At 53.2% G+C, this 19,824-nt stretch overlaps 1 protein-coding gene and 2 long non-coding RNA genes across 6 annotated transcripts in view; 1 reads left to right on the forward strand and 2 right to left on the reverse strand.

Moving 5' to 3' along the window:
- The window catches only part of LOC118518579 (uncharacterized), a 33,035-nt gene extending 13,889 nt beyond the window's left edge, over positions 1-19,146 (reverse strand). The window contains exon 1 of one of the 2 annotated variants that reach the window (XR_013447435.1): positions 18,806-19,146. This is a non-coding gene — a long non-coding RNA (uncharacterized LOC118518579). The remainder of the gene's footprint in view (positions 1-18,805) is intronic. The other variant, XR_013447434.1, reaches the window with a different exon arrangement.
- Positions 6,026-10,101, reverse strand: LOC118518580 (uncharacterized). Its single transcript, XR_013447436.1, has 2 exons — positions 9,623-10,101; positions 6,026-7,544 (listed from the first exon to the last, which is right to left on the reverse strand). It is a non-coding gene; the product is annotated as an uncharacterized LOC118518580 (long non-coding RNA).
- An 82-nt stretch (positions 19,147-19,228) lies between the features above and the next one.
- MLPH (melanophilin) overlaps positions 19,229-19,824 on the forward strand; it is a 40,953-nt gene continuing 40,357 nt past the window's right edge. For all 3 annotated transcript variants that reach the window (XM_078071504.1, XM_036065472.2, XM_036065473.2), the window contains exon 1: positions 19,229-19,414. The gene's annotated coding sequence lies outside the window, so the exon portion shown is untranslated. The remainder of the gene's footprint in view (positions 19,415-19,824) is intronic.

Consider the following 19,824-nt stretch of genomic DNA (forward strand, 5'->3'; position numbering starts at 1 on the left):
TTATATACTCTAGATATTAATCCTTTGTTGCAAATATGTCCCCCTAGTGGGTTGCTTTTCTTTTCCTCCTCTTAATAGAATGTTTCACAAGGCAAGAGTTTTTAGTTTTGATATAGTCACATTTATCCCATTTATCCATTTTTTCTTTTTTCTTTTGGTGTCAAGTCAAACGACTAACTCTTCACCTAGCTCTGGTTTAAAATATTTTCTTTTCTTTTCTTTTTTTTTTCATAAAAATGTGGTGGTTTTATATTTAACATTTAAGTCTGTGATCCATTTTCAGTTGATTTTTATGTAACATATGAGGTTTAGGTTGAGGTTCATTTCTTTGCCCACAGATTCCACTTGTTTTCACACCATTTCTTGAAAAGGTTATCCTTCCTTCATTGGGCTGCTCTCACGCCTTTGGCAAATATCAGTTGGGCATATTTGTGTGGGTCTATTTCTGGGTTCCCCATTTTGTTGTATTGATCTATGTGTCTATCCCTCTGCCAATTCCATATAGTCTCAATTACTATAGCTATATAATGACCCTAACATCATAATCCACTCCTTTTGAACAAATTTGAACAAAATTTCTTTTAACTTCTCTTAGATGCTTTGAAGATCCTGCCAGAGATGGGACACAAGTGAGAGTCAAGTAAGTAGCACAGATGGTCCTGAGCCCAGCCACTGCTAGGGGTCCAGTTCTTGTGCAGAGAGGAGGATGAGAAAGGTTCAGCAGGGATCCCACTTCCCACAGGGTGGCGGTGGGGTAGGGCTTTAGTCACAGGGCAGGAAGTTTTGATAGAGGCCCTGCCAGTGGGCTAGACCAACCCAGGACACATGAAGGAATTACAGCAGAGGGATATTCAGTGCCACATTTAGGTATACATGGAGCTGTTACTGGAGGCTACTTACTGGTAACCCCAAGACTCTGTGCCTGAGGCATCTTTCCTGAAAAGAGGAGCTTCAATCAACAATGGACAGGGAGTTGTTGAATAAAATGTCAGCTTCCTCAGCCCAGGCTGGAGTAACTCTGAGACCTGTTCTCCCTCGCCTCCCCAACCGCTAACAGGCACAGGCTCCAGCTGCCCGTGGTGGTAACCATCTTGATCATACACTCTTTCACCCCAATTCCTTGTCTTATGTTTCCCACTTCCCTACAGGTGCTTCCTTGGGGTGGCCTCCAAAAATAAATTATTTGCATCAAATGTGCTCAGAGTCTGCTTCTAGGGGACATAAACCAAGACAGGGGGCCCAGGGTTGGCTTTGAGCTGGTTGCCCTTGGCCTACAATCTGTGTTGGTGCCATATTACTTTCACTGTATGTCTGGATTCTTATAAACCAGCTGCTCCCTAAAAATTCTGATTCCTGTGTGATGAAGCCACCTGTGTCAGCTGACAGCAACCGCAGCTCAGGCATTTTAACCTGGAGAGTTGGGGAATGCTGTGTTTTGTTCTTGTCTTATAAAAATGAGTAGTGCTGTGGCCTGAATATGTCCCCTCAAAACTCATATGCTGAGCCTTAACCCCTCTGCCAGTGTGACTGTATTTGGATATTGGACTTATAGGAAGGTCTATAAATTTTAATGAGGTCATGAGGGTGGGGCTCTGATCTAATAGGATTGGTGTCCCTATAAGAAGGAAAAGAGAGACCACAGATCTCTAACACATACACACACACACACACACACACACACACACACACACACACGGAGGTAAGGCCATGTGAGGACACAGCAAGAAGACAAACATCTGCAAGCCAGGAAGGAAGTGCTCTCCGGGAACCAAATTGATGGAGACCTTGGTCTTGGACATCCGACCTCCAAAACTATGAGAAAATAAATTTCTGTTATTTGAGCCACCCAGCCTATGGTGTTTTGTTATAGCAGCCCAGGCAGACTAATACAGGTAGTAAATAGAAAGGGAGGGGAGGGAGGTGGGACTAGCTGGCGAGGGAGGAAGAGAGAGAGTAGGTGGGGAGGGAAAGGGGGGGGAGGAGGGGGAGGGAGGGAGGGAGGAGAGAGAGCTAGCTCATACCGGTAAAGAATCTCCTAAACTCAAAACAACTGAGACGGATGGAACTCTTTAGAAAGGCCAAAGCAGGGAGTCAGCTTTGATCAACATTCATAGAACCAAAGGAAAAGAACCAAATTAAACAACACTTTAGAATACTAGAAATGCTTCCCTTTAGATCTAAAAGAAGAGACATGACTATGGAATTCTGCCATCTTTTCTAGGTCTTGTGGGGTAAACTCCTCTCCACAAGTAAGCTTCTGCTCAGCTTCCAGTCACCCTAGTCTGACAGTGGGAGAGGGCAGGTGTGCCCAAACCTGAGCAGTAGTGGGGACGGAGCTGGCTCAGCTGCCCCCTCCGCACTCTGCACTCAACGTGCGCAGGGACACACAGATGCATCTGACGAGCTATGGCCACCTGACTTCGGAAGCTCTCCCAGGAGGAGTGCTTCCCAGGCTGGCAAACATCATTCCAGATTTTACACAGGGGATATTTTGGCAGAACCACTGCTGACTTTAGCATCCAGACGTCTGAAATCGTTCTGCCTGTGAAATCAAGCATAGATGTTATAAAGATTCCAAAGACCATCAAGTTGAAACCAGATACCTAAAGACGTGGCAAGCCATTTAGCAATAGAATATAAACATTAAAGTACTAAAGCATGCCACTTAGGTCTGCTCAGGAGAAATCTATGCTTCTAGGTGTCTCAGACGCTAATGGAGACCAGATGGGCAGCCTACAGCCACCCAAGCTCTCACGGTGGGCTGGGAGGGTTGCATAGACTCGCCATGCGTTCCGGGTCAGGGCAGATGGGCACATTGAGCAGATCAGGGGGTGCTGTGGGGCTGGTATTAGGCCTGGGATGTGTGGCCGCTCTTCTTGAGTGTGCATGATCCTGGGTCACCCCACACCCCCGTCCCCTGGGGCCTCCAGGCCTGGAGAGTCAGCCTCAGTAACTGGCTCTGGCCAGTGGAGGGCATCAGAGGACAGCAGGAACCAGTGGTCATGCTCAGGCACCAGCTGGCCTGGGAGCCTGTCTTTAAAGGACTGAGTGTGCCCAGACTCAGAAGGAAGCTGTCCCAGGAGCCTGGGGAAGCCGGTAGACAGAGGCGGGCAGCCATCAGGCTCCTACAGCATGTGCCTTTTGGGACACATGGTTCTTTCCTCCGTTCCAGGATGAGCCACCAGTTGGCATAGACCTCGGGGTCAGACCTGGGTGCTGCTCTCCCACATGAACTCCTAAAGGGCGGTGGTCTATTACACGCCAAGGCTGAAGTACCCTCCGGCTTGATGCGCGGGGGAGGCCCGCACTGAAGGCTCAGCATTGTGGGGCCGGAGTCTGAGCATGTGGCCAGGATGAGGTGCAAAGCCGGGCTCAGATGGTGCCAGGCCATGGAGCTGGGGGACTCGGGGCCCCAGGGAACGGGGAAGGCTAATGGGGAAGAGATGTGCACATCAGAAGCTCGCTAGCAGAGAGGTGAGGCATTTGGCTGCAGGGATGAGAAAGGCAGCACTGGGAATCTCTAGGGTGTCCATTCCAGGCCGGGGCGCTGGGGCCTGGGTCAGTCTGCCATGGGGGGTTGGAAGGAGGGTCTCCAAGGGCAGAGCATTAGAGAGGCAGACATCTGAGTCCTGCTGCCTGGCAGAGCCCAGGGTGACTCCCCCCGAGGGCCTGGCCCAATCACCACCAAACTGGGGCTCAGTGGAGAGTTGGTCCCCAGCCGTCACCTTCCCAAGGACCACAGGAGGTGTGCCAGTGGCCCGGTGGCCTTTCAGGAGAAGCCTCACAACAGGGAGGCCAGGAGGCCACGCTCGGCTCTGAGACAGCCGAGTGGGAGCCCCGGGTCCGCCTGCGCTGTCCAGTGGCCTTTGGAAAGTCACTTACCCCCTCCGACCCTCACCCCCTCTGAGCCTCAGTTTCATGATCCATGAAATGGAGGTGTTTATAGCAGTGCCCACCCCACAGGAGTGCTGTGGGGACCAAATAAGATCATATTAGTGACACTAAGCACAGGGCTGTGCATGGTTTAAAGGCTCAGTAGCTGGGAGCCACTGAGCATCACATGGCTGTCACCTGACGGGCAGCAGGAGCTGGGTCCTGGGCACAGAGGTGGGGCTCCATCCAAGGGCCAGGGCAGCCCCCCACTCTCAGGGCCCCAGGGGAAAACTCTTGGGTTGCTGCTCGCCTCCCTCCCAGCCTGGGGTCATAGTCCCCCACTCCTGAAGATGTGGCCTTTCTCTTAGGCTCGGGGGCGACGCCCAGCACCTACTTACTTAATCACCCCACAAACCTGGGCTGAGCGCCCACTCTCTGCAGACAGCATTCTCGACAACCTGGCCCACAGCTGGGGTGTGAGACACACAGGGAGGGGAAGCCTTTGTCTCTCCAGAGGCTGCTCACGCGACCAGGGTGGTCAGGTGGCTGGGATTCGGGCAGCAACATCCACCAGCAGCGGCTGCCTCTGAGGGACCCCGAGGATCCAGGGGCAGAAGGGTTGCCGGGAACTCGGAGGCCCAGGAACAGGTGGGGCAATCCTGTGCAGGACCTCCGTTTGGCCCTCTGGAGGCCCTCCCACCCCTCTCCATGTGTCCCGGACTTTGTGTCCCGGACTCTGACCTCTACGGCCCACATCTACTGAGGCCTGCCTTCCGGGGGGCTTCCCCGTGGGCTCAGCCAATGAGAGGCACCAACCGGGACCCGGAGAGCAGGGGAGAGAGGCCACGGTCCTTGTCGTCCTCCCTCCCTGCCTCGTGGCCCTCGCTGGGCACACCCCACCATGTTGGTGGTGCACCCTCTCTTCCAGCCACTTCCGGGAACCACTCCTTCCTCTGTCCCTCAAGGCCTGGGCGGGCGATGGCTTCCCCTGGGACCAGCTCCGGGAGCAAGTCAGCCTCCCTTGCTGGCTCCCTTAATTCTGCCCACGCCTCACCAGGGGTGTCCGGGGGCAACTCCTCTGGCTGTTTCCTGCCCAGACTTTGGCTGGCAGAGCAAAGGCACTCAGGGAGGTCCATGGGGCGCACAGCCCGGAGCCCCTCTGAGGCCAGGATGAGAGAGTGTGGGCTCTGTTCTCGGGCAGGGAGCCCTGAGGTTACCAAGTCCCACCGGGGGGAGAGCAGACAGAACAAAACCCAGGGCATAGGGGCGGGGGGCCCAGAGCTGCCCCAGCTCAGACTTACCCTGGAGAGTTAGGGTGAGTGACAACTACAAGAGGACACCCACCCACCAGGGAAGCCCCCTCAGGGGGTAGGTGCTGGGTATGAATGGGCAGCGAAAAGGAGCCCTCCCCAGCTTCTCTGCAGATCCCTCACTCAACTGCCTGGAGCCCGGGACACATGCTCCCACAGCCACAGCGGCCCGGCCCCACGCCAGAAACCACACCACCCATGACATGACTAAGCGGCCAACAGAGACAGCCAGTTTCCCATTGTTCCCTGGGAAATGGCAGGCCCAGGTTCCACCCCTTCACGTCCTGAGAATTAAAAGTCCTGTCTGGCCCCTTCTCCCACCCAGGTCCCCAGGGCCACCCACCTGTTGTCCTCTGCCCTCAGCTCTGGCCAGATGGTCTCCCCCCGGGTCTGCCCCATGGAAGGAGGCAGGGGCTGGGCCTCTGCGGGTGGTTCAGGCCTGAAAAGGAGTCGCTGGAGGTTCGGTGTTCCTAGCAGTAGCTGCTAATTGGGGCTGGGAAAGAGGGGGCAGCCCTGAGTGGACAGCCCCAGGCAGCTGTGGGTGGGTCCCTAGAAGCCTCTGCAGGCCTTGAGGTCCTGGGACTGTGAAGGCACTGGGCCAGGGATCTTGACCCTGTAGGTGGGGATGGAGGGAAATCCCAGAACTCCCATTCCCCGCCCACCCCGCCCCCACCCTTGAAGGCCCAAGGATTCCCTAAGCTGCCCTCCAGGATCAGGAAGCCCAGTGATGCAATAAGCTGCTGCCAGGCCCAGCAGGTCCCGTGACAGCTTGCTGGGGGGTGACTCCCCAAGGGGCCCAGCACAGGGGGGGGCTTGGACCACCAACAAGCCAGACACAGGGAGCAGGAGATGAGATTTCTTTTTAATTTGATATTAAAAACAAAAAACAAAACAAAAAAAGCATTCAAGTAACTACTATGGGTAAAAACACTGAGTTGCAGGGCCCAGTGCTAAATTTCCATAATTTAGGGGCTCCTGGGTGGCTTAGCTGGTTAAGCTTCAGACTCTCGGGTTCCGACTCAGGTCATGATCCCAGGGTCCTGGGACCGAGCCCCACACTGGGCTCCCTGCTCAGCGGAGAGTCTGCTTCTCCCTAGCTCTCTGCCCTCCAGCCCCCCACTGGTGTGCTCTCGCACTCTCACTCTCTCTCAAATAAAGAAATAAAATCTTTAAAATAAAATAAAATAAAACAAATTTCTATAACTTATCTACACCTCGGTCTGGTTGGGAGGGAGTAAGAACAGGGTCACCTAATACATCCACTGTTCTGGGCTTACAGGTCCCGGTCGCCACTGATCCACCATAAAGCATGGTTTGTGACGAGGATCCCCTCGTAAAAGGGCGTGAGGCTGGGGGCGCTGCGTTCCAAGGTGCCGGAAGCCCCTGGGGGTCCACAGAGAAGGACTGGACAGCAGAAGGCTGACATTTCCTGGTTTCTCTGCGGCTGCCGCACTTTTCCAAGAGCGGGGGCCACCAGGGCCACAGTCAGTCCCACCCAGGGGGCAGATGTGCGAGGGTGGGGCGCCTGCATGCTTGTGAGGGGCTCACCCTCCAGCAGAAACCGCATCTCTGCCTTTAATTATGCATTTGAGTTAAACTTGCTGGAAGCTTGTTGGCCACAAATGGAAAGCCTTTGAGGCCCCAGCCAGACCCGGACTGGGGGAGGGGAGGCTAGGGGGAGGTGGGTGCAGGGAGAGTCCTGCTAGTGAGAGGATGAGATGCCGCCTCGTCCAAGCTGCACTGGAATCTTGTCCGCTCAGCACCAGGACCTCATCCGAGCTGCACGGGGCCCTCGTCCACACTCCACAGCACTTTGCTGAAGGCTAACCTCTGCCCCTGAGCTCAAACACCAGAGCGCGGGAATGTGTCCCAGTGTTAAATGTGGGGAAGCTGAGGCTGCAAGGGGCAGGTGCCAGGTGGCCCTAGCAGGATGACTGCCCTGGCCCTGCCTGCCCCTTTAGGGCAGGAGGTCGGCTACTAAGTGCCCTGGGGTCCACTGGCCGGAGGCCTCTGTCACTGCCTCTCAGTGCAGAGGCGGTCATGGCGGGAAATGGCCCAGTGGCAGGCTTGGGACTGCGCCTCTGCTGTCCCTAAGGCTTTGCCTCGCAGGGCTCCCTGTGTCCCTTCCCACGCTGCCATCCAGGGCAGGACAGCTGGAGGGAGCAGCCACGAGTCCTAGCGCTGTCGAGGATTGGCCCTGGAGGATGCTCCGAGCTCCACCCGTTGCTGTGTCTCCAGCCCCAGCAAAGGTGGACACATGGTCAGAATGCAGGAAGGAGGGCAGAAAGGAGAGGAAGGGAGGGAGGACGTCCTGATGTGATGAGCACTGTCCTGAGGGTTTTTACACAAACCTTTAAAATCCTAGAAAACAAGCATAATAAAGACAAAGAAAATATTAGCCACTGATGTTTATTGGGCCAGATGCCAGGAAGGTAGGGTATGTGTGTCCCTGGTCCCCCTCGTTCTTATTGTGCATCTCAGACAAGTGCCCTCCCCACCATTCAGTCCTCTGGGAAATGAGGACAGCCCTGGTACCCTCCTCGTGGGTGGTGCGGGGAGGACCTGTGACCACGCGGGTAAATCCTGGAGGACAGCACCGGGGCTAAGGGAATGGTCGCCAGCATCCTAGCGTAATAGTTGACAATCCACTCCTAGAAAACCTTCCAAGATCACACAGCTAGTGGTGACATCCTGGCCTCCTGATTCTGACTCTCCGTGTTTTATAAGCCAATGATCTGGGACCCAGATAAAAAGAAAACCCTGCTGAAGCACTTTTGTGACACTGATGTCTGAAGCCTATTTATGACAGCTTCTCTCAGTTGTCAGATAATTCCAACATCAGGTTCATCTAAGCTCTGGCATCCATGCCCTGTCTCTGCCCCATGCCGGTGCTTTTCCCGGATCTTGGTATGATAGGGATTTTGTGCTGTATCCTGGACATCTGGGTTATAATGGTAACAGACGTGATCCCAACGAAATCTATTTTAGCCGATAATCACCTGCTTTGGTTGAGGCAAGGACAGCCTAGTTCTCTGAGCCCATGTCACGTCATTCAGGTGTTCTTCATTCTCCCAGGGTTGCTGGGGCTGCTACTCTGTCCCTCCTTTTATCGGCTGCAGGGGCAGAAGGCCCTGCCCTGAGCCACCTGCTTCACTGGGTGAACTGCTGCAGGAAGGGGCAGAAGCCACTGGGCCCAGGCCTCCTAATGCCACTGGATGGAGGGCAGGGAGGCACACAGCTCTGTGGCCCCTGCTGCCATGGGCAGCATCTGTGGCAGGTGGGCCCGCCGGGGGCCTGGTCGTGGAGGGGCTGGGACAGTCGCTGCTCACAGCTCAGACTGCCTGCTGGGGCCGGGTTGTCGAGCGAGGCTGGGACTGTTCACGGAGTTTCCGTTGGGTTCCCCTTTCCCAGGGTCTTGGCCGGAGAAACTGGGCTTTTTGAGGTTTTCTTTTAAGCTCTGCCTGTGGGAGGTTCTGACCGCAGGTCTTTCTGGGACCCAGATAAAAAGAAAACCCAGGGAGCATCATTCCTCCAGCCCTGAGATCTCCAGCCCCTTCCACCCTCTTCCACCCAATGCTCAGAGTCCTTTGATCATTGTCAGTTGAATAATCTCCAAGGAATTAGGTTATTTTTAGAATAGGGGAGCAGGGGAAAGAGAGTCCAGCATCTTTTTCCAGAATCAAAATCCTAAGTCCTTTATAATCGCACATTCCAACCCTGTCTCTCACCAACTCCCGCTAAGTGACCCAAAATGTATATATATAATCTAACCTAGTTCCACCAGGCTGGTTGGTCTCCTCAGAGGATGGTTCCATATAAAGGGCTCATCACCAGTCAGATAGGCAGCAAAAGATAAAGATAGGTCAGCCTTGGGGAGAGGAAGCCGCGCAGCTGGACCACGGTGCAGACACCCAGGTGACCCGGGACAGAGGCTGACCTCCACAGGATGAGTCCCTGAGGCTGACTGCCCAGGCGTGCTTCTATGGCTCAGCGTCTCTGCTATGGTAGATGGCCTCTGGTGGGCATTAACCTGAGATACTGATTCACACACGGCCCCTGCCCCCATCTTGGGTCTTGGGAGAGAGACCCATGCCTGCTTGTCTCCAATCTTCCCATCTTATTTCCTCTGGTTCCCTCTGGTCCCCTGACCAACCAGAGAGGCTTGCATCATTGCCTGGACCTGCTTACAGAAGAGCATCCTCCCATGCTCTGAGCCCGACTCAAACCTGTCAGCCTTCCAACTCGCTTGCTAACAAGACTAGAGCCCTATTCACAAGGGAGGCTTATGCCGCCTTCAAAATCCAGAGATTGATCGAGTGCTGGTGGCTCGGTGTCTGTCATAGGGGCCACAAAGTAAATAACTTGCCTTTACCCTAGAAGGCATATCCCAGCCTACTCTAGATCGTTGGACCCCTAAAAATTTCCCCAAAGTTGCATACCCCTGAGTCTTGTAGGATTTGCTTCCAGCTTCTGATCCTCAGTCTTTGCTGGGCAGCCAGCGTCCTTGCCACTTCTAATGTGCCAGGTCTAATCAGAGAAATATCAATATGTTGGACAGGGACGCTCAGGGTTCCTGAGGATTATATTAAGACAGATCAAAGAGTTAGGATAGCCCTGAGACAGCAGTGGGGGTGTGCTGCTTCCTTCCCACTTAAAAGCTAACTGCTCCGATCCTCTTTCCTGATGAGGGTGTGGAGGCTCCCTGATGAGCATCAGCTCAGAGCCTATATCCCATCACCTTCCAAAGGTCAAGAGTTTGCCTTCGCCCAGTACACAAGTTACTCTGGTAAGCAGCCGTAGGCCCCTTGGGGGATAGGAATGTGGAATATTTATGGTGTATATCGTAGTGACCCTGTAAGGTCTGTCCTCCAGGGGACTGGCTTCTCCTTTAGTCAGTGGGCTCTGGGTCTGAAAACTAGTTTAGATCTGGACACTGGGGGGGAGGGGGGGGGATTTTTCACTGCAGCATCTGCTATCAGCCTTCTGTTCACCAGTTCCTGAATTCTTCTGCATATACCAATCAAGCAATGCCCTGGTTGGATGCTCGTCTTTTGAGTCCCATGGAACACCATGGTCTATTAGCCAGCCCCACTGATACCAATGGGCCAATGGGCCATGGTCGCTTTTCCGGACTTGCTGCCATTATGGCAACTTTGCCCACCTTGCCTCTCATAGCTGAGCACCTCCACCTAAACTCTATTTGACGATCCCAACATCCCCTTTGACACTAGGGCGTGAAGTTCCACAGCATAAGCTACGGTCAACATAACAGCATTGAGATACAGATGCTCCTCATAGTTGTGTTCCTCGCTACCTTGATGAGGGGAGCGTCCTCTGGGCCCTCCCAGGGAACACAGTCAAGTGCTAGAGCCTTCAGCCTCACATGATAAGTCCACTGGCACATCCCTACTTCCCGACTATCCGCTCTTTCTCAACACTAACGAGGCAACCACAGAACCCTCACCTCGCTTACACGGGCCCAAGCTTTGCAGAGCCACTTCGGCGGTGTATTTGGGTAACTCCCAAGTGTGCTTGCCGGGAGGTCAGATCCTAGGACATGGCTAAGCTCTCCTACATCAGTAAACTCAATTCATTATCTTCAAGGTCCGCGCCCACACATTTCCCCTGTTGCTCGGCGACATGTACAAGCCAGGACCTGCGCTCACGTCCATGAAGACGCCATTTATGCCCAGAGCAGGAATTTTATTTTCCCACTTGGGCTTTGCTGAGACCCAGCCCTAGTCACTGGTCTAAAGGAAAGAAGGATAGGTGGGGTCAGGTCTTGAGAACAAGCATCCTATTGCAGACAGCTAGCTCAAGGGACGTGTCCACACAGTATCCAGGCACCAGCACTGAGGGGGAAAAGGGGAGAGCCGCTTCTTCATGCCAGAGTGTTCTGGAGAATCTGGGTGTTCAAGCTCAGACTCATCCACCCGGATGTCCCCATCCCAGGTCACAGGGTGCCACCACTGCCCTACCAAGGCCCTGGCTACAGCACAGAAAACCTATCCAGGGTTTTCCCTTTGTAGCTCTGACGCACATTTGCCAGATGTCAATACGAGATGACCGGTTAAACTTGAATTACAGAAAAACAATGAATATTTTAGTAAAAGTAAGTATGCCTCATGAAATACTTAGAACACACTTATACTTGAAAAAAAACTGTTCACAGTTAACCTACAATTAAAATTCAATGAGGCAGCCCATATTTTATCTGGAAAACCTACACTGGCATCCTCAACGATTAAATGCTGGGTCTGATGATCAGCACAGTCTGCCCTAAGGTGTCAAGAGATAGGGATCTCTTTAAACATCGCCTGGAGGACTTGTGGCCGCCACAGCACGCCCTGGGAGACACCTGCCCCTGCCATTCTAGTTCCCAAGTGTGCGTTAGGTTGTTATTACAGTTTTTAAATGACTTTAGATACCTGAAAATTCTAATAATTTTTTATTTTTTATTTTTTTTATTTTTTAAGATATTTATTTATTGAGAGAGAGAATGACAGAGAGAGAGCATGAGAGGGTGGAGGGTCAGAGGGAGAAGCAGACTCCCTGCTGAGCAGGGAGCCCAATGCGGGACCCGATCCCGGGACTCCAGGATCATGACCTGAGCTGAAGGCAGTCGCCTAACCAACTGAGCCACCCAGGCGCCCTAGATACCTGAAAATTCTAATCAGTGTCTCCAGAACCCCAAAATACATTTATGAAACTACTTTCAAAACTGGTGAGCTATCTCACGCTCCTGGGCCGGGGGGATCTGGGCCAGTTTGGAAGGTTAACTTGGGAGGGGTGGAGGACAGGAGGGAAGGACAGAAGCAGGTGGACATCAAGTTTCCACCCTGGACCGAAGGCCTATCTGTGCTCCCCGAAACAAGCGTGCCTTGGGGAGCAGGAGCTGTGGGAGAGGGGGCTGAGCATTTGAACGGGTTTGGGGAGCAGGTGGCTAGTTAACATGAAGACTGGGGTGAGTATGCGGATAGGGGAAGGGCAGGGCGAGGGTCAGCGGGCGCAGGGTGGACCATAGGGTGGAGAGGGGACGGGGGGAGGCGCGGCTGGAGTCTTGCTCCTGGTGCTGGGTTGGTTTCCTGTTGACACTGACCTCCGAGCCCTGGCCGGCATCAGGATGTCCTGAGAGGGTCCGGGTGGTAGCAGCCCAAGTGAGCGAGCGCGTGACAGGTTTCCTTAGCAGCACTGCAAACGTTCAGGAACATTCGGACCAGAGCGGAACGTGAAATGTGAAGTGCAGCTTACGCTGTCGAAACTGAAGCGAGGTCACTGTGCGAGGCGTGGACGTGAAGAAGGGGTGGGGAGGGTCGTTACCGGGTGCCTGGTGTAACCGCGGTGACATGGGAGCAGGGGTGACGACTGCAGTCCGCGCTCCGGGGCCAGCCGCTGCTCAGCCCTGCGCTGGCTGGTGGCCCCCACGGGGCCTGTGGCTCGGAGCTTCTGGGTCTGCCCCTCCCAGGCTCCTGCCTCTGGCTGAGCCCCCGATGGGCGAGGCCCCTCCTGCCGTGCTGGGCGCTGCGGGGGCCGTGGCTCAGAGACACCCTCGCCTGGGCTGAGACCTGATGGCCCCGCTCTACCCCCGCTAGCCCCGCGGCCTCGGGCGGGTGTCTCCGCTTCCTCACCGCAGCCCCGGTGACGCCGTGTGGGCCAGGCGCCCAACACAAGCGCTGCTGACACCATCAGGCACCCACAGTGCCCGCTCAGCACCCAGTAGGTCTTCAGTGAGGACCCGCTCTCCTCCCTTCACAGCGGGGCCTGCTGAGAGTAGAGCCTAAAACCTTATGGCCTGCATTCTTTCCCTTCGGCTCACACCACTTCTGCTCGATTCCCGAATCCTCGGGAGTAAAAGCCCCTAATTAAGCGAATGGAGGGAAAGGCAAGTGCTCATTGGCCCCTGCCTCACATGATCTGAAGCTTCCAGAACCCTGGAAGTGCTTTGACGGTCTTCGAGTCACGGGCTTCATTCCTCAGGAGATTTCACTCTCTTCTGGCTTGGGCTTCTCTGGCTGATTAGAGCCTCTTCTCAGCGATATCAAAATTGAATTCCTTATGTGTTCAGATGAGGAAAAGCACGTTGCCAAAATGAATTTGCAGACCCTGTGTTTCCGAGCACTTGAGCCCAGGGTAGTAACAGGCAAATGAAGTTCGGTCAGGCTTTGAGTAGAAGGAAACCGTCTCTTGCTCTCAAGCACATTCTTCCTGGGGAGGGAAAGCCAGGATGACCTCAGACCAACTCAAGAGAGGAGGGGTCTGAGCTGAGTCGGGGGCCAGGGTCTCACAACACAGTAAGGGCCGGTGGGTGGCAGGAGCAAGAGGAAAAGGATGGCAGAAGCTTCGGGCCTCGGTGAGGGCAATGAGCCCTGTATGGGCCTCTTCCCAGCAGACCCATTTCCCCAGGAGGGTGTCAGGAGCACTGGGTGCTGGGGGCAGAGCTGTTTGGAAAATGACCATCAGTCAAAGTTAAAATCAAGGGCATCATCATTTGCAATGACATGGATGGAGCTAAAGAGTGTTATGCTAAGTAAAATAAGTCAATCAGAGAAAGACAAATACCATATGATTTCATTCATATGTGGAATTTAAGAAACAAAACAAATCAGCAAAGGGGAAAAAAAAAAGAGGGAGAGACAAACCAAGAAACAGACTCTTAACTCTAGAGAACGCACTGATCGTTACCAGAGGGGAGGGGGGAACCAGGTGATGGGGATGAAGGAGTGCACCTGTTGTGATGAGCTCCAGGTGCTATATGAAAGTGCTGAATCCCTATATTGTACACCCAAAACTAATATTACACTGCAGGTTAACTAACTGGAATTTAAATTAAAACTCCTTTAAAAAATCAAGGGCAGGGGCGCCTGGGTGGCTCAGTCGGTTAAGCATCTGCCTTCGGCTCAGGTCATGATCCCAGGATCCTGGGATCGAGCCCCGCATCAGGCTCCCTGCTCACCAGGGGAGTCCGCTTCTCCCTCTCCCTCTGCCCCTCCCCACCCCCACCCACTCATGCTCGCTCGCTCTCAATAAATAAATAAAATCTTTTAAAAATAAAAATTTTAAAAATAAATAAAAAATCAAGGGCATCATCAAAACACATGATTAAGATTATCAAACAGTGTTTATTCAACAAATAGTTATCAAAGGCCTACTATGTACCAAGCACTGTGTAAGGCAGCAGGCACACCAGAGTTCATGAACGTCACAGTCCTAGCACCCCCAGAGCTTAGAGCAGGGGAGCAAAGATGTGAACCAGGTCACCACATACATGGCAGGTAAATTATGGGAGTGGTTCTGCAGGAACGTGCAGGGAATAACAGAGTCCGATGGTGGGGAGGGCTGGATGCTCAGAAAATGCTTTTCTAAGGGAGGACTGTTGAACTAAGAACGAAAAAGGGAGGAGGACCAGAGCAGGGGAAAGGAGAGGGCGCCATCTGAGGAGGCTAGAGCTCAGGTAGCAAGGGTGTGGGTGGGGGGATGGCTGGGAGACAGCAGACAGGTGCTTTCCAGTGGTCCTGACCTCACGAGAAACACAGCTCAGGGTCAGTGTGTGTCCCCCAAGGTGTGGGGGACAGTCATAGGGCCCCATGCCCTGAAGAGATGGCTGAAGCAGGGTCAGGTGACACCTCCTCAAAGGCCCTATGATTCCCTGCCCAGTCCCACAACCACAGAACCAGAAGAATGCTTCCAAAAATGGGATTTTCCCCAACTTTCCAGATTCATAAAAGAAAAAAAACGTCATTCAATATCTGATGTAAACATATTTTCTTGTAACGTACAGGTAGTTTGCTGGACATGGCTGGGGTTTGGGGCAGTATTTTGCATGTATTCAATTTCCTGTATGTTCACCTCAAAAAAATCCAGATGCCCCTGTTAGCCCAATGCCAAACTGGCCCAGAGGAATCAAAACAGGGGAGAATGAGGGATGGATTTTAACAGCCGCCTGCAGTGACCTAGAGGACTCAGGAGGGGACTGTGGGGCAGGGACAGCAGGCCTTTCAGCACAAATCCTGGGCTCAGCCATCCCGTGGAGACTGAGGACACTCCCTGGTGGGCCAGGGACCTCCTTTCCCCTGGGGTCCCCGGCTATGAGCAGAGATCAGGCTAAGTCCAAGCCCAGCCCTCAGTGAAACTTGCCTGCACACTAGTCCTGGAGATTGGGGCCTCCCAAAAGGTGAAATTCAAGATCCTCCTCTAAAGGCCATCTTCCATGCTGAGCTTCCTGCTGGAATGACCAAGACAATGATCCTTCCCTCCTTGTCCTCTCTGCCCCTAAATCCCAGCAAAGGCAGGGTCTCCAGACAGCCACCATGAAGACAAGGAGATGGGGAGGAGCCCTCTACTGCCCTCTGGTGTCCACCCATCAACCAGATTTCGGGCAAGTCCATGATGGCTTAGTGAGAAGCTTATGGCTAGAGAGGCAAGCTTACCCTGGTACACCACCTCTTCTCTGGGTATCAGTTTCCTCATCGGTAAGAGACAGAAAACACTAATTCAAAAAGATATATCCACCCCTAAGCTTACTGCAGCATTATTAACAATAGCCAAGATATGGAAGCAACAGTGTCCCTCAATAGATGGATATGAATGAAAAAGATGTGGTACACACATACAATGAACTATTACTCATCCATAAAAAAGAATGAGAACTTGCTATTTGTGACAACATGGGTGGACCTAGAGAGTATTATGCTAAGTGAAATATGTCAGATAGAGAAAGACAAACACCATATGATTTCAACTATATGTAGACTCTAAAAAACAAAACAAATGAGGGGCGCCTGGGTGGCTCAGTCGTTAAGCGTCTGCCTTTGGCTCAAGTCATGATCCCGGGGTCCCAGGATCAGGCCCCGCATCGGGCTCCCTGCTCAGTGGGAAACCTGCTTCTCCCTCTCCCACTCCACCCCTGCTTGTGTTCCCTCTCTCACTGTCACTCTCTCTGTGTCAAATAAATAAAATATTTTTTTAAAAAAATGAAAAAACAAAACAGAAAGAAACTCATAAATACAGAGAACAAACTGGTTGATGCCAGAGAGGAGGGGACAGGGAGATGGGCAAACAGGTGAAGGCGATGAAGAGGTACAAACTTCCAGTTATAAAATAAATAAGTCGTGGGGATGCAGAGTACAGCATGGGGGATATAACAGTATTATAGCAATGTTGTATGGGGACAGATGATAACTATACTTATCCTGGTGAGTGGAGCATAATGTATAGAATTGTCGCATCACTAGGTTGTACGCCTGAAACTGATATAACATTGTATGTTAACTGCTCTTCAATCACTCAATCAAGAGACAGGATTGAGCCACAGTGTTGAGAAAGACAACACCAGCCCCTAAGCAAGTGAACAAGGAAGGATAGTCACAGGGGCGGGGGCAAACTGTCAGGGAGCCAGAGGGTACCACCAAGGGGTCACTGGGAGCCCCAAGAAGCTGGGGAGCAGATGGGGTGGGCAGAATCCCAAAGGTGAGGACCAGGCAAGGCAGGAATGTCAGGGGGAGGAGAAGCAAGCACACCCCGAGATCCTGGCCAGGAGCCATCAAGTACCACTGCTAACCTCTCCCTCCTCTCTTCCCTGTCCCCTCCAGTTTCCCCTAAATAGCTAATGTAGGAAATCAGGATATTCTAAACTGGATCCTTTGCAATAAAGGATATTATTGAGATGACTGGCAAAATTTGAAAGGGTTCTCTTGATTAGAGACAGCAACATATCACGATTTTGATGGTTAGACCATAGTTTTGTAGAAAATTGCCCTTGTTTGTGTAAAATACACACTAAAGAAAAATCATGTCAGCAGCTTACAAATGGAGGGGAGGATATCTTTGTGTAATACTTGCAAATTTCTGTAATTTTGAGATTGTTTCAACAATTAAAAATGTTTTAATTCTAGAATTTCCTCATAAAAATTGCATATTCTTTGACTCAGCAATTCAATTTTAGCATTTTATTCCATAAATTGGTATATAAATACTTATATTGATATAAGTATATATGTACAATGATAAGTATGTTCGTACAATAAAATTTTTGTATCACATATATGTCAAGAAACTAAGTATTGTCCATAATATCAATGACAGACATTTTTAAGATAGCAAAAAAATCAAAAGTTAACTGTCCATCCATAGAAAACTGTAAAATAATTATGATAAACTCATGCAATGGATACTCTGCAACCATTAAAAAGAATGAATTGGGTCTATACTAATAGCAGTTAGCATTTAGCAAATACCACACAGCAGGTTTCATCCAAGGGCTTTATGTATATGGATTCAGAACAATATAGGATGTAGAGTCTATTGCTATCCCCACCATGTACAGGGAGAAGTGAGCCCCGGGGGGAGAGGGGGAGGTAACATGCCCAGGGTTAACACAGCTAGACGGTAATACACCCAGCTGGGAGCCCAGCTCTTGCAGCTGGATCCACAGTCCATGTACTTATCCACACCCACAATAATTCCGGAACAATGCCCAAGACACCATTAGCAATGATTGCCTTTGGGGAGAGGGGTTGGGAGCAGGAACAAGAGCAAATTTGACTTTTCATTTTATACTGTCAATATTCTTTACCATATATCTTTATCATGTATCACTTTTGTACATTTTTTAAAACCCACTCATTTAAGTAAATAAACACTAAAGTATAAAAAAAAAAAAACAAAAAAAAAAAACCTCCACTCTGCCCTTAAGGAACTTACAGTCCTGATGCCAACTTTTAACAGGTTCCTTGATTTTACAAGCAATAGTAAAATATATGGTAAGAAAATGAAAAACATAGGAACGGGCTCATATGGGCTGTGGAAACTCGGCTTTAAGTTACAACTGTTTACACACACACACACACACACACACACACCCAGTTGAAGATGTCTGGTGAGAGTTCCTATCCTAAGGCAGCCCAAGGGCCTGAAACACCCAAATTCACTTGCAGTGCTTCCTGGGCAGGCCAGGTAAACACTAACTGCAGTAGCATTTTGTGGCTTTTGAAGACTCCTTACATATTATCTAATGTGACATCACAATGATCCTAATAAGGCTTAATTTCCTTGTCTGTAGTAGGTGTTCACCTAACAGCATCGATTGTGTATTTATTAATCGTCCTATCCCCATTTCGTAGCTATGGAAACTGAGTTGCAAAGGCAGTTCCCGCGGGGGGACGGTGTACTTTCCGTTCCATTATTTTTGATAAGCGAGAGGGAGGCGGGGAGAGCGCTCTGAGACGCCCAACTCCGGAAAAGAGAGGGGAGGCGGTGGTCCCCTAACTGTCCCTGGGAATTCCGAAGCACGGGCGGCTGGGGCTGGTGGCGGCGCTCGGGGCCGCCTGGGTTTGAAGCGCCCCTGAGCGCCGAGTCCGGGCGGGGAGGGTGCGGGGAGCTCGGAGGAGGGTCGCCCCGACCGCGTGCTCCGATGCCGCCCCGTCTGGTCCGCGCGCCCCGTGTGCTGAGTCCGCCGAGAGCCGCGGCAGCGCGACCCGCAGGACGGTCCTCGGTAGGCAAGGCCTCGGTGCCCGCCCCGCGCGGGGTCCTGGCGCTGTGGGCTTCCCGGCCCGGCCGCGACCCGACGCCGGGCAGGATGGAGGGCTGCCAGAGGCACGGGGCCCGCGCGACGAAGTCCCACTTACCGGATGGCATTCCCACTGATGAGCCGGCGGCTTTGGGGAAAGCTCTTTCCGAGCCTCGGTTTCCCCGTCGGTAAAGCCGGAGTGAACTGCGTCCCCCGCAGAGCTGGGTAGGAGTAACAACAAGGCCGGCGCGTTCAGGCCCGGGGTCCCCTGGCGCTGAGGGCGGGGCCGGCAGCCGAGGCACCCCGACGAAGTCGCCGCGGCTCCCGGGTGTGGGCTCAAGCCTCCCCTCCCCGCCGCCACCCTTCTCCGGGAGGCTGGCTTGGGGCGCGGACTCTGGTGCGCTCCCGGCAGCCGCACCCCGCGCCCCGGCGCCCTCCGTGCGGCACCCGGACACGCTCCCGGAGCTGGGCGGGACGGGCAGGGGCGGGGCTCGGCCCACGTGACCCGGGCGGCTGCACCCGGACCTGGCCCGCGCCCCGCCTGGCCCCCTGCGCCCCACCTGGCCCCGTGCGCCCCGCGCCCCGCCTGGCCTGCACCGACCGTCCTGCCTCGCCCCAGTGCGCCCGGACCCGACGCCCTGCCTGGTCGCCTTCCTTTCCCTCGCAGGACCCGAGAGAGCAGCCCCGGGGGCAGCACCAGGGCCTGCCCGCCCCTAGAAAGGAGCCGGTGAGTGTGCAGTCGGAAGGGGGAATGGCGAGGCCACTGTGGCGCCCTGGACTGGGGACCCAGGCAGAGGGAGGGTCCGTGGTGATGCGTGCAGCTCCACCCGGGTGAAAATGCCCCCGGCGGCTCCCAGGCCTTGGGCCAGGCTGTTGAGGAGGGCGCTCGCTTTCCACCAACCCAGGCCTCAGGGATACCCTGATCAGAGCCTGGGTTCTCAGGGAGCCCATTTTGGGCAAAACAGTGGTTTCACTCAGAGCCTACTGCGGGTCCGAGTGCAGACAGGGCTGAGGCTTCGGTCACCCCAGGAGTCTCAAGGCTGGACTCCCAGGGCCCCAAGGCCTTCTATGAGTCTCCCACCTCCACTGCGGAGCCACTTGGAGGGGACAGAGCCCCGATGATGTTCTGCCACGGGA

Source organism: Halichoerus grypus, chromosome 4 (genome assembly GCF_964656455.1).
Source record: "Halichoerus grypus chromosome 4, mHalGry1.hap1.1, whole genome shotgun sequence".
NCBI lineage: Eukaryota > Metazoa > Chordata > Mammalia > Carnivora > Phocidae > Halichoerus > Halichoerus grypus.